We start from the raw sequence: 12302 nt of genomic DNA, 5'->3' as shown, positions 1-12302 counted from the left end.
GATCGCCGCCTAGACAACCGTCTCTGTGACCACTGCAAGAACCATCACCAGCATGTCACTTCTGCCCCCATAGTTGCCACCACCTTAGCCACATCCCCCCGCACGTCTGTCACTCACCAAAACACCACTGAAGACATCGCAAATGCCACATGGAACATGATTTCCGCCTCTGCGAGTGCCACAGAATGCACTACTTCCACCCCCTGACCCCTATAGTGTGTGTCACTTCCATTGGTGACATCACCCACAATACCATAACCACACCCATTCGAGAGACAGTCTTCTCCCCTACTCCCAACTCCAGCCACACACCAGGTGCCAGCTCTCAGCCTGCCGTGTTTTTACCACATTCCCCCCCAAGACCTTCCCTTCACTGAGGATGAATGATCACCTTCATTCCATTATTCTCCAGGATTAATGAATTCAGCACGCATCGTCACATCAGACTTCTCTTCTGCTGCCTCTGCCTCAGTGCTTACTTTATCCATTGGGACTCCAACCCATCCTCCGAGGACCCTTTCTTCTGCCTCCAACAGACACCATCCACTTGGACAATCCATGCTGAACTGTTGGCCGCCCTCAACATTCCTGATGAAGAGTTTGTGCTTGAAACGTCAACTCTTGGATGCTGCCTGACTGGCTGTGCTTTTTTAGCACCACACTTTTTGTCTCTGATCTCCAGCATCTGCAGTCCTCACCTTCTCCAAGAACCTACCTAACAGTGCCATGAAAATATTTATGGCCTCTGCTTCCAACACCTTTTCAGGAAGAGAGTTAAAAGATTCAGAAAAAAAATTCACCACATCTGGTTTAAGTGAGTTAAAAATGATGGTCCTTATTTCTAGATTTCCCACAAAACATAATCCAGACTTATACTGACAGGATTTTGTGTTCAATGAAGTTGCCTCTTACTCTAAACTCCAATTTACACAAGCCCAGTCTGTCCAACCTTTCCTCATAATACAACCTGCCAATTCCAGGTATTAATGTAGTAAACATTCTCTGAACTGCCTCCAACACCTTAAATAAGGTGACTCATTTTGCTTACAATACCTCAGATGCAGTCTCATCTGTGCCCAGTATAACTAAAGCATAACCTGGGTATTAAATGGCCCTTGTGAAAAATGATAATTCTGTAGATTATTATATTGGATGGACCGGGTCTGCAGGGACACTATGTACAAAACTCTGGACCTGCCCCTGTGTTATCAAGAATGGGCCTGGCCTCTGTATTAATTGTCCTTGTGGAAAAAATTGCAAAGGAAAACACGAGTCCATTGGCTAGTAGTCAGCATGTAACATCCTCGAGAACCTGCAGGGAAAGCAGAGGGTTGATCCTGTCAGGTGGTTCCTAGCAGAATTTTCCATCAAGCACTAAGACATCACTTGGCTGGTGGTAAGATCCTTCCTACATACCCAGACTGTCTCTGCCACTGTAGGCTGCCCTTGAAGTGGCTGCAGGGGAATGACCCTCTGTAAAGAAGGTCTGAAGAGAGATGCAGTGGTTTTTGTCAAGGTTCCTTCTGAGCAGCTCCATGATACAGGATGGCAATGCTTTTCTACAATCGCTACTGTCAGGGAGAAGGTACAGAAGTCTGGGCACATGCACCAGCCGGTTTCATAACAGTTTCTACTCTACTGTTGTTAGAATACTGAATGGACTCACAAACATTTAACATTCGCCTGTACCTGTGTTTTTGTTTTTGCTGCTGTTTACCTATTATTTACTATCTATGCTACTTAACTCTGTGATCTGCCTGTATTGCTTACAAGACAAAACTTTTCACTGTGCCTCGGTACACGTGATAATCAATTCAATTCTATGCTCTGCGGGCTGTTCTCCGCGATATTCACCAAGACAAACATCCACAGTGCCTGGAGGACATCTATTTAGTGCAAGACACTCTTTAGTCTGTCTGAAACCTGTTTGGCTTCCAGAGAGAGGAGTTAACTTTGAACGAGGACTGTAGACTGGCACATTCCAAGATCCAGGATTACATGTTGAGGGATGCTGTAAAGTTGGGGGCAGCTGTTGTCAAGGCGCAGAGGGAAAGACCACTGTCATTCTCATATTCCAATCACTTAATCTACTCTATCAATATCCTTTCTCCCCCAGAAATCCACCCCTACCATTGCTTAAATGCTGCCCCCCTCCACACTTCCAGTCAACTGTCATAAAGAATCATCTAGACTCAAAACATTAGCTTGCTGTCTCTCCACAGATGCTGCCTGACCTGCTGTAATCTCCACCATCTTTTGTTTTCACCTCTGTCTAAGGTCTTCCTGTCAAAGTACAACAGGGATCCGTTCAGTTATCAGACCCCCCTTACTGCCTCAGAATGAATGTAACTAGTGTCCTGCATGAACATGCCTTTGTTTGGAACTTCAGGGAATGTTAAATTCCAATGTGTTTGTTTCTTCCCTCTGCAAAGACTGTACAGATCTGTTTTAGTACATTTTGTCTGTATATAATTGTTTTTGAATAAAGTATATATTTGCAATAAAAAATGTTATGCCTAATTTTCACCATGTATACGCATAAAGGTAAAGTCACACTGTCCTGCCAGACCATAAGGCTGCTCTCTCATTCAAAAGAGATGACTAGTGGTGGTTTAACATGAGGGTCATATGCTTCAGGCAAGGGGATAGGTAGTGAAGGAGAGTCCTTCATGCTAGTATGGGAATTGAACCCATGCCGTTGGCATCACACTGCACTGCACACACCCACAGGCAGACACACACACACATACACACCGGCTCATATCTGGTAATCTCCCTCTGCTGGCGCATTCCTCATTGCACTCAAATACCCATGATCAGAAACCGTCAGATATACACTGCCTCACATTATGTGTGTTTTCCTGTATATCCAATTATAGTGACTTTGTAATTTATGACAAAGCCTTGTACAAGGTTCAAAACAATGTTATACCAATGGTCCATTATATGAACCTTGGCCTGTTAAGTTACAATGGACAAGAACATTTTGTAGCAGAAAAATACAATATGAAAATTCCATATCTACAGATCTATAGACATCTTTCAGACACTATGAATTGGAATTTTACATTTTGAATGATATATTTAAAGTTTAACTGGAATATTTAAATCCATTTATATTTATGAATACCAACTACAGCACAATTTCTTATCAGTTTTGAATTGAATTTAGCCTCATTATCCTTTTAGACATTTGCAAATCTCTATACTCTCCAACAGACTTGCAACCTCTCCATGCCCACTTTATTCCTCTGTGCTAGATTCTTATTTATTCTGGTATATTTTGAAACAATATATTCACATGTATGTATACACATGTATCCAAAATGTCAAATCGCTCATCAGTGCATCACACCCCATATACCTGACAATAATGGGCTTGAATTTCCAAGGAGTGGCTATCATCATCAGATTGCAACTCAGCTTTAGGCTGAGAAAGAGCTTCACATCTAGAGTCATAGAAACTTTCTGTGGGAAGATTCCAATCATAATTCCTTAAGCAATGTGGGACTCACCTTAAATCCAGATGTGCCTTTGTAGTACAGGGTCAAAGGAAGGTGAACCATGCCCCCATCTCATGGCAGGCATTGTGTGATTTAAATGTCCAGCATCACAGCCAGTCACTTTGACAGCTCCTCTGAAAGGTAAAATACATGAGAGATTAGGGTGGGTAGGGTGCAAGGTAAGTGATTGAGTGTTGAGGGCAGGGCCAGGTTGGGTAGGGAGTGGGAGTGGGTGGTGGTGGGATGGGGGGTGCGGTTTGAGGGGCAGTCATGTCCATCAATGGAACTGGAGAATTTATCAGGGCAAGGGAGGGGTAGCAGAGAAGGGATCATGCCAGGTTCATTTGGAAAGGAGTTGGGGCTCTGGGTCAGAGGAAATGTCAGATTTTGAACAGGAAAAGAGGGTTGTCATCTTCAGGGGTAAGGGGAGTGGGTGGCAGGGTGGAAAGAAAGGGTTGTCTGTGTTGGGTCCACATCCATGGGTGGTGTTGCTGGATCCCAGGAGAAAGGGGTGCTTCAGGTCCTGTATCATGGGGAATTCGAGTCCCAGTGGACAAGCTGTCAGGTGCAGGAGTAGAGTGGTTTGTCATAGGGCAGGGTCCAGGAGGTACTGTTAAGTTTTAGCTTGCAATTTAAACTCAAATCATAGATTTATTTCTACATTTAAGACTTTAACAATTAAGTCAACAGGAGACAGTTTATTGAAGTTATTCAAGAAACAGCTTACTAAGTAATATTTATCAAAATAAGACAACTTTACAGGTGTATACAGTATTCCTGCTTTATGCTTCATTTTAGAAAGTGGGTTTGACGCTGTCTCTCTCCAACACTTCTGGGGTCTTCTGCTTCTGATTGGACAGTAAGCTGACAAATTTCAGTTTCAAACTTGGAGTGTGCACCTTGATCCCTAAAAGTTGCTGCTTATTAACCCTTTCCATGCCACAACCTACATCATGATCACTTATATCATTACTTTCTGATTAGCCTAGGGGAAGTGAGGCTCATTTCTAATTGGTCTAAAAGGTGCATGATCAATCACTAATTGTTTTTTAAGGGCAATGGACATTGAATGATGTCTCCTCCAACTAACTCATGGTTGGTTCCTTAAAGTGTCAATTATCCATGGGGTCATCTTCTTTGTTATTGTCTTTTATTGCCCTTGCTAAGACAACATGAAGTGATAGCTTCTTTACCTGTTTAAAAATAAGGAGATGTCTGCTGTCAAGCCCTCATAATTAATACCTTGAACTCATTTTCTCAATTGATGCAATTTCTTCATTAAATCAACTACATATCACTGACCATTTGATTTTACGGGCTATTTCTTAGGTCATATTTTTAACCTCAATTTGTGCCTAGAACAAATGTCTTAAGACAATGGATATTGTGGAAACATTGCTTATAAGTTCATAGCTGGGGCTCCTGTGATGCACTGGTAGTATCTCTTCCTTTGGGTTCAAGTCCCACATACTCCAATTATGTGAACTTATGTATTTGAACTAGTTGATTAAAGGTATCTAATATGAAACTTCAAACTGATACAAAACATGCACCAAGATCGCAACTGACTAATAGGAAGAAATTATTAAAAGAGGATAATACTTAAGTTAAACAGACCGTATATAAAGAGTCAGGTAATGAGCTATCCTTATACATTTAGAAACTTATGTGTTGAAAGTGGGAAAACTGTTTCTGTTCATAAAGGTTGCTCAAAAATCAGATTTTCTCTCCACAGTTATTGTCTGACCTGCTGAATGTTTGCATAATTTTGTTTCATCTTTTTGACACTATTCAACTCCATTAACTTTCTGAAACTAGTTTTTCTATTAATGTTTCTTTCAACCAAGTCGAATGCCATTTATGGTTTTACTTGCAGGACACCAAGAAACTAAACATATAAAAGCAGAAGCTCTGAAGTGTCTTCTAAGTATTTCACGTGGACTTCACATCTGCATAAACTATTTATCCTGTCTGGTACAATTTCTTTTCCATTGAGGTGTGCGTCTCAATTCTATTGAGATGTTAACATAAGTAATTCCAGGTAAAGTGCATGGTACACTTACCATCACTTTGCATTAGCCATACAATAGCTACAAATGGATTTTACATTGAGCTTTCTGTTGCCTTGGTGAAAAATGAACCAATCCTAGACCTCTTTTTCTTTATTTTTTAACTGTGCTTGATCAGTGTTTAGATGAAAGTAAGAAACCTCCCCCTTCAGTTCTCAATTACTTACAGTTGCATGCATATCATTAAATTCAGGGAACAGCTTAGAAATGAAAATAATTTGCCTTTCAGCTTATAATGTTATGGTTTCAGACAAGGTTTGCTAGATGAATAATGGAATGGATAGCTTGTCCTTTGAGGAAAGCTTGAATGGTGTTTAGAGGAGTAAGAGGCAACTCAATCAAAACATATGAACTCCTGAAGAATCCTGAGAGCAAAGTTGTGGAGAGAATGTGTCCTCTTATGGGAGAATCCAGAACTTTGAAAATCAGGGGTCACCTATTTAACACAGAGATTTGGTGGAATGTTATCTCTCAGAGGGTTGTCAGTCTTTGAAACTGTTTCCCTATAAAAAAGTGATTGAAGAAAAGCCCTTGAATATCTTTAAGGCAGAAGTAAATAGATTCTTATTTATTAAAAGTTACCAAGAGTGAGTGGGAATGTGAATTTGAGGTTACAATCAGATCTGCCGTGTTGTTATTGAATGGTAGAGCAGGTTTGAGGGGCTGAATGGCCTACTCTGGTTTCTGATTTATATGTTCACATGTTTGAAATGAACCAGGAGATGCAAAGCCAATTTTCAGTGGCTTTCATAGCAAAATTAATTTTGTCTGATTCATCCTTTATGTCATGAGCTTGGCTCAACCTGGCAATTTTAGGTCAGTATTTTTCCTTTTTAAAAGCCATTTTAAATCCATTAAGATCTCAGGTGTGACAACCAGATGATGAAGGTTGAATATTGATTACCCATATTTACCATTATTACAAAAGCATACCCAACAAGGGAGAATCTAAAGGGTGGCACGGTGGCTCAGTGGTTAGCACTGCTGCTTCGCAGCACAAGGGATCCGGGTTGATTCCTGCCTCAGGCAACTGTCTGTGTGGAGTTTGCATGTTCTCCCCGTATCTGCGTGGGTTTCCTCTGAGTGCTCCGGTTTCCTCCCACAATCCAAAGATGTGAAGGTCAGGTGATTTGGCTATGCTAAATTGCCCATAGTGTTAGGTGCATCATCCAGGGGATTGGGTCAAGGTGGGTTACTCTTTGGAGGGTCGGTGTGGACTTGTTGGGCCAAAGGGCCTGTTTCCTTACTGTAAGGAATCTAATCTAATTATCTCCTTTGTCATTCAATGATATTACTAGCATTAGATCTTCCACTATTAGCATTGTGTGGGTTACCAAAGACCAGAAACTGAACGAGATTACCTGTATAAATATGGTGTCTATGAGAGCAGGTCGGAGACTAGGAATCCTATCTTGATCAACTCACCTCCTGAATGTCCAAAGATGTATATAATCTACAAGGCACAAGTCAGGAATGTGATGGAATAGTCTTCACTGTCCAAATTAATGCAGCTCCAAAACCAGCCAAGAAGATTGATATCATCAAGCACAATTGATAACAATAACTGACAGTTTTTGGATCAATGCTTCAGTATATCTGTCTAATAATTTTTAAAATTCATTTGTGGGACTTGGGCATTGCTGGCTGGCCAGCATCGATAGCCCATCCCTATTTGCCCTTGACGAGGGAGTGACTTGCTAGGCCATTTCAGAGGGCAGTTGAGAGTCAACCACATTGCTGTGGCTCTGGATTCACATGTAGGCCAGACCAGGTAAGGATGGCTGATTTCCTTCCCTAAAAGACATTAGTGAACCAGACAGGTTTTTTCCAACAATTGACAATGGGTTCATGGTCATCAGAAATAATCTTAATTCCAGATTTTTAAAAATTGAATTCAAATCCCACCATCTGTAGTGGGATACAAATCCAGGTCGCCAGAACATTATTCTGGGTTTCTGGATTGATAGTCAAGCAGTAATACCACTAGGCCATCACCTCCACAAGTTTATTACCATATGTTACTTGATTCTAAGAATAATATCCCCATGCTGAAAAATTCAGAGCAACAGAAATCCATGACCTCAAAAATGTTGGAAATGAACATTACAATAGAATGTAAAAATACTCTCACCGGAGGGCTGTCTTAGTTATAGAGTCATAGAATCACACAGCATGGAAATAGACCCTTCAGTCCAACTAACCTATGCCGACCACGTTCCCAAACTAAACTAGTCCCACCTGCCTGCATTTGGCGTATATCCTTCCAAACCTTTCCTATTCATGTACTTAACCAAATGTCTTATAAACATTGTAACCTGTATTCACTACTTCCTCTGGCAGTTCAACCCACACACAAACCACCCTCTGTGCAAAAAAGTTGCACTCATGTCCTTTATAAATCTTTCTCCTCTCCCCTTCAAAATATGTCCTCTAGTTTTGAATTCCCTCACTTAAGGGAAAAGACCTTTTCTATTCATCTTATCTATACTCTTTGTGATTTTATAAATCTCTATAAAGTCACCCTCAACCTCTTGCGCTCCAGTGAAAAAAAAGAGTCCCAGCCTATTTTTAATAACTCAGATCCTCCATTCCTGCCAACTTTCTAGTTATCCTTTTCTGAACCCTCTCCAGTTTAATAATATCCCTCCTATAAAAGGGTGACCAAAACTGCACACAATATGCAGAAGCTTCTCCAACATCCTGTACAACTCCAACATAACATTCCAACTCCTAAACTCAAAGGAGTGAGCAATGAAGGCAAGTGTACTAAACAACTACTTCACCAACCTGTCTCCCTGTGATGCAAATTTCAAAGAATTATGATCCTGAACCCCTAGGTTTCTCTATTCTACTACATTACCCAGAGCCCTACCATAAAAAGTCCTGGTCTTGTTTGTTTTACCAAAATGCAATACCTTGCATTTATTCAAATTAAAATCCATCAGTCACTCCTCAGCTCTGACCTGATTGATGAAAATTAAATAACCTGCTTCACTGTCCGCTCTAGAGATAGATGGCTGCTGGTAGTTTAACCTGAGGGTCACCATGCCTCAAGTGAGGGGAGAGATTGCGAAGGAGAGTCCTTCATGGTAATCTCAGCTGGTGCAAGAATTGAATCCACACTGTTGGTGTCACTGAGCATCCAAAACCAGCTATCCAGTCAACTTAGCTAACCACCCCACAATACTTTTAAATAGCATGTGAATGAACCATAAAAGCAATCGAAGAATCAAATATGTTATACAATAAATGATATTCCTTACATGGAGCAGAACATCTCTCTATCAACCAGAGTTGTGACTAATTAGAAGTAGATGGTCAATTCCAACAGCAAAAACATTTAAGATCAAAATGAGATGGTGGCTATTGTTAATTAAGTCCAGTTCCTCAGTTAAGCCTAAAACTTCCTTCTTTCTAAAAGGATTCAAATTCAACTTGGCTGAAATTTGGAAGCAAATATTCCGTTTGAAATTCCACTTCTACTAATAGTGTTCTCTCAATTATCACACTATTTAAATATAAATTCTCCTTCTTGATTTCTTGACTTCAGTTTAATCTGTGGCAGATAAAGAGGCCACCCGGCCCATAGTGTCTGTGCCAGCTCTGTCCTGGCCTGCAAATTCTCTGTACATAGTTATCCAATTCCCTGTTGAAAGCTGCAATTGAATCTGCTTCCACCGCACTCTCAGGTAAAGTGTGCCACTTGCTGTGTAAACTGTTTTCCTGTTTTGCTTCTGATTCTCTTACTAATCATCTTAAATTAGTGTTTTCCAGCTGTCAATCCTTTCACCAAAGGGAAAAGTTACTTGGAAAAGGCAGATGCCAAGTAATTATTTTATCTGCCTGTCATGCCCTCTGCCTCCAATCATAAGTGCATTTTTGGCTCATAATTGACCCTGCTCCTTTTACAAATCTTACTATTTCAACGCCTGCCAAATACTTTCAGCCAGTCTTTTCTACAAGCTGTCTGTCTTTTCCCATACTCTTCCTTTGCTTCTCTTATTTCTTTTTTTCACTTCCTCTGCAAACTTTTTATATTCAGCCTGGTGTCCACTTATATTATCAAGCTGACACAAACCTTTTCTAAATGTACTTTTATTAACCTCTGGCGCTTTGCTCATCTTGTATTAAAATTACAGGTGATCTCTGGAAATATTAAGGAAATCAATGAGGAAAATGAATAAATAAATTTAAATACTGAACTGATGTGAATTTAATCAGTTTTTCATATCCTTTTATGTCATGCCTTTAAGTTCCTGTACAAGTGCCTGGATTGTGCTGCTCGAGGAGATGATGGCATAAAACAGAAATGCTGAAGAGCATCTTGACAGATACATGAAGAGGGAGGGAATAGAGACATGGACCATGGAGAGACCAAAGGTTTTTAGTTTAGAAAGGCATCGTATTGGCACAGTCTTGGTGGGCTGAGGGGGCTGTTCCTATGCTGTACGGTTCTTTATCCTTTGTTCATTGTATGTATACTCAGTCTAAGTCGGGGGTTGTGTAGGGGAGTCTTTAACCACGGTTGTTGATGTTAGCCCTTGTCTTCCAACAGCCATCCTTGTAAGGTATCCAGTACTTGAAATGAAACAGAAATCCCACCCGTAAAATGTACACTGAGGATCACAGTTGATTTTTATATTGATCAAATAGAACTATTTTCTATTGATGAAATCAGATGCATTTTGACGTGGTATTCTCAAAGTGACAAATGTATACTCTAGAGTACTCAGTGCCTCGGGAAATCTGGCTATAATGGCAAAGCCTACCGCCAGGGCTTCAGTGCTGAGCTTGGCATTGGGAAACAAGATGGAGCTGTATGATTTGGTGCTAATTGCCTCAGTAACAGCCTTGATGCATTTGTGGATTGCGGATTGAGTGATCCCATACAGATCCCCGGTGGATTCTTGGAAGCAGCCAGTTGAGTAAAAATGGAATGGAGCTGTCACCTTGACAGTCACTGGAATAGGAAAGCCTCCCACTCCTTCAGGTCGCAGCTCCTGCTCTGGCAGACACTGTTCCATGATGGTTTCCTGGAACATCCTCAGTTAGCAGCAATATAGCACCTCATTCAGCTGTTGGAAAGGACATTGAGGACAATATAGTCAGGGCCTCCTGTACCTCCTTGACATCCTGATGAATCTTCTGCTGTGCTTCTTAGGGTGGAGGCTGTTCAGCAGCAGGAGGAGGTTGACCTTGGTCCTTGACACTGGTATATTTGTTCTTCCTCATTTTCTCTGCTTTGCAATGATGACCCCTGCTGTGGCTATATCCATTGGTCACAGTTTCAATGAAGATATGCAGGGAATATCAGAAACAAAGAAGGTCTTGAGTAACTGAGCAATCTGCATTCACATCACTCACAAATTACAGTTTATTGTAGTCCTTGATACAACGGACATGGAAAATTCAGACAAGAAGGACCACTTAATAGGTTTACATGGACCTCTGACAGTTGACCTTATTCCAATGTGCACAGCACCAACCATGTTGCACATGGAGATTTTAATTGTGGTAGGATTACTGAAACCTGACCAGCCCAGATCACCCATGAAAAGCAACATCGCGAATAAAAGCACGTTGTCAAAATACTTACACAGTTCAAAGTGAGAGCAAATCAGCTCCAGGTCCTTGTGTAGCCTGTGGAACCTTGGATTGTGTTTGCGAATTGTGGCTCACAGCTTATTGCTTCTGCTTCACAGCGATGGCTATGGTCAATTTGCAATGACCAATGAATTAGTCAAAATTGTTTGCAGCCAGAATTTCTATTCAACATGGTTGGTCACTGCATGTGTGTCACATGCAGAATTCAATGATTACAGATAGCTGAAACCTGTACTGTGTATGGGCCTGGTTAATGCAATTGACCCTTGAAGAACCTAACACCACTCACAAGTATAGCCATCTTCCTGATATTGAAAATATTTTGTACTGCCCACTCTAGATGGGGTCATGCAATCTTTCATTTATGTTGTGCACTTGTGACTCAGAGGAGGACAGAAGGCAGTACAGCTAACTCTTTACAGAGTGAATCATCGGCTCAGTCTGCTAATCTCAGTGACTCCTAGCAAAATTCCATAATCCTTTCTTCCTTGCATTCCATGTGGATCTCATCAGTTCTGAAATTTTCCATGTTTCAGCTCAAACCATTCATTTAAGGCTTAATTTCCCAATGTTACTGTGAACCTCGGGTCCACAGCTTGTATCGATCATTGTGATGCACTGTAACCTCCACCCATGTTAAAAGCCTGAGAGGTAGTGACTGTCAATGACCACATCTCCCACTTTAATCTGTGCCCTCTTATGGTCCTGACTGCTTTTTTGTTGAGTGCCCTAACATGGTAACACATTGGACTGACTGGCCTGACTCCCCGACTGATTTGGAAATACAGCTCCTGACCGACTGTTTATGTCAGAGTGGTGCTGGAAAAGCACAGCAGGTCAGGCAGCATCCAAGGAGCAGGAAAATCGACGTTTTGGGCAAAAGCCCTTCATCAGTTGCTCTATTCCTGATCCTCGAATTCTGGTTTCCAGCATCTGCAGTCCTCACTTTTGCCTAGCTCCTGACTGACTGCGGACTGATGAGACCCTAGACTGACATCCACGTAGCCTCCTGACTGCCTTACTCTGAATCCTTGAACAGGTTGCACTGGACCTGCATGACCAACCTTAGCCTTCTCCCCAGATTGTAATGAAACAAAACCACTGACCTTGAATGTCTCAAATGGTT

This window comes from Chiloscyllium plagiosum, unplaced genomic scaffold (genome assembly GCF_037043375.1).
Source record: "Chiloscyllium plagiosum isolate Xiang-an unplaced genomic scaffold, Cpla_swu_hap1 HiC_scaffold_21, whole genome shotgun sequence".
Taxonomy (NCBI): domain Eukaryota; kingdom Metazoa; phylum Chordata; class Chondrichthyes; order Orectolobiformes; family Hemiscylliidae; genus Chiloscyllium; species Chiloscyllium plagiosum.
Note: the sequence above shows the minus strand (reverse complement) of the source record.